A 2,546-nucleotide genomic window follows, 5' to 3' on the forward strand; every position below is an offset into this window, starting at 1 on the left:
TACAAGGAATTTGATTTGCAAAATATAGTCATACCAAAAAAGCAACAAGACACACAACTACATAAAAATTAACATAAACATCCACCACAGCGCACTGTGATGGAAGGCAATAATGTATTATCTTCTAGTATAAGAAGATAACTGCAGATGCTGGTACAAATCGAAGGTATTTATTCACAAAATGCTGGAGTAACTCAGCAGGTCAGGCAGTTTCTCCCGAGATGCTGCCTGACCTGCTGAGTTACTCCAGCATTTTGTGAATGTATTATCTTCTTCTTTCTTCCCGTGGTCGGGGCATTCCAACCATCCACATTCGTGGTGATCGAAGCTCCCGCAGTCGGGGCGGTCGATGCTCCCGTGATCGGGGCGGTCGAAGCTCCTGTGGCTAGGAGCTCCCGAAGTCGGTCCCTAACCAGAGACCGCGAGCTCCACGATGTTAAGATGGCAGGCTCCCGCAGTTGGTGCTCCCGAAGTTGATCCCTGACAAAAGTATCGCAAGCTCCACGATGTTAAGTCCGCAGGCTCCCGCAGTTGGAGCTCCCGGCATCGATCCCCAGCAAGAGACCACCAGCTCCTCGATGTTAGGCCGCAGTGCGGACGGAGATACGATACGGACAAAGTCGCATCTCCATCGAGGAAAGAGATTTTTACAGAGGGATTGACTGGATACTATTCGTGATTATGTTATGTGCAGAGTCTGAATGGATTCGGAAGGCACTTTTCTGTTGAAAGCAATCAGCAGAAAACATTGATTACAACTGTATCAATCATGCACGGAAAATAGAACTGACTTAGCCTTATGACTTTAGAGGTACAGCGAGGAAACAGGACCTTCCGCCCACCGAGTCCCGCGACGATCAGCGATCACCTCGTACACTAACACTATCCTAAGCACTAGGGACAGTTTATAATTTTACAGAAACCAATTAGCCTACAAACCTGCACATCTTGATCTAATCTGGCTCGTTGGTCTAGGGGTATGATTCTCGCTTAGGGTGCGAGAGGTCCCGGGTTCAAATCCCGGATGAGCCCTTAATGCGGTGTTGGCTCAAAGGGCCAAATGGCCTCCTCCTGCACCTATTTTCTATGTTTCTAAGTCTTTGGGAAGAAACCTGAGCTCCTGGAGAAAACCCACGTGGTCAGGGGAGAACTTTCAAACTCCATACAGACAGCACCCATGATTAGGATCAAACCCGTGTCTCTAGCGTTGCAAGGCACAACTGTGCTGCCTGCCCTCGAGCTTATTTCACAGTGGGGTTAGGCATATCTTGAGGTAATTTTGTGGTGGAGTGAGACTAGGGTTGCCAACTGTCCCATATTAGCCGGGACATCCCATATATTGGGCTAAATTTGTTTGTCCCGTACGGGGGGCCGTATTAGGCCCAGGGGGCGCTGTGGGCCCGGACACTGTAGGCCTGGGGGCCGTGGTAGGCCCGGACAATGTAGGCCCGGACAGTGTAGGCCCGGAGGCCCAGGCGCTTCCTGACGGAGGTTGCATAGCAACCCGCCTCCCGGCCTGGGCGGCCGCCATTGGTGGAGAGGGAGCACGTGGCCGCCGGCTGGGTGCGGTCACGTGAGGCTCAGGGTCAAGGGTCAACTTTTGTCCCTTATTTGGGAGTGAGAAAGTTGGCAACCCTAAGTGAGACATACCTTGAGGTGATTTCACAGCAGAGGTAGGCATAGACAATAGACAATAGACAATAGGTGCAGGAGGAGGCCATTCGGCCCTTCGTGCCAGCACCGCCATTCAATGTGATCATGGCTGATCATTCTCAATCAGTACCCCGTTCCTGCCTTCTCCCCATACCTTGAGAAAACTCTTCATTATCCTTTTGACCTCGCTGAGACTGCCATTGATGCCAGTCTGTGCAGAGTTTGGAAGCAACGTCGAGAGGCACCCTCATTGCTTCTGGTCTTTTCCCCAGATCCATCACGGACATCAAAGACTAGAGCCGTATCATCCCATCAATCTTTTGGATTGGAAAGCCAGATTGCAAAGATGAAAGAGCAAAGTGCTAATATCAAACACGCCCCTTGGCCTTTCTCTCCCCTCACTCTCACACCCTCGTGTCTTTCCCGTGTTGGAAGGGGGCCAATGCAGGGCCCACATCAGCGAGGTTGCCTAGGCAACAAGGCCTGGATGCGGTCCATGCGAGCCTAGCTGTTCCGAGGAGTGAATACTACCAGCAACTTGTCCTGGACAAGAACGGTTGCCAACTGTCCCGTATTAGCCAGAACATCCCGTATATTGGGCTAAATTGGCTTGTCCTCTATGGGACCACTCTTGTCCCGTATTAGGTCCGGGGGACGCTGTAGGCCCGGACACCGGAGGCCCGGACACTGTAGGCCCCGACGCTGTAGACCTGTACACTGTAGGCCCGGACACTGTAGGCCTGGACACTGTAGGCCCGGACACTGTAGGCCAGGACACTGTAGGCCCCGGGGGCCGCGTTAGCCCAGACATTGTAGGCCCGTAGGCCTGGGCGCCGCCTAATGGCGGTTACGTAGCAATCCGCATCCCGGCCCGTGCGGCCGCCATTGGTGGA

At 52.8% G+C, this 2,546-nt stretch overlaps 1 non-coding gene across 1 annotated transcript; it reads left to right on the top strand.

Moving 5' to 3' along the window:
* The first annotated feature begins 960 nt into the window (after positions 1 to 960).
* On the top strand, positions 961 to 1,032 carry trnap-agg (transfer RNA proline (anticodon AGG)). The gene has a single exon. It is a non-coding gene; the product is annotated as a tRNA-Pro (tRNA).
* The last annotated feature ends 1,514 nt before the right edge of the window (positions 1,033 to 2,546 follow it).

This window comes from Rhinoraja longicauda, chromosome 7, assembly GCF_053455715.1.
Source record: "Rhinoraja longicauda isolate Sanriku21f chromosome 7, sRhiLon1.1, whole genome shotgun sequence".
NCBI lineage: Eukaryota > Metazoa > Chordata > Chondrichthyes > Rajiformes > Arhynchobatidae > Rhinoraja > Rhinoraja longicauda.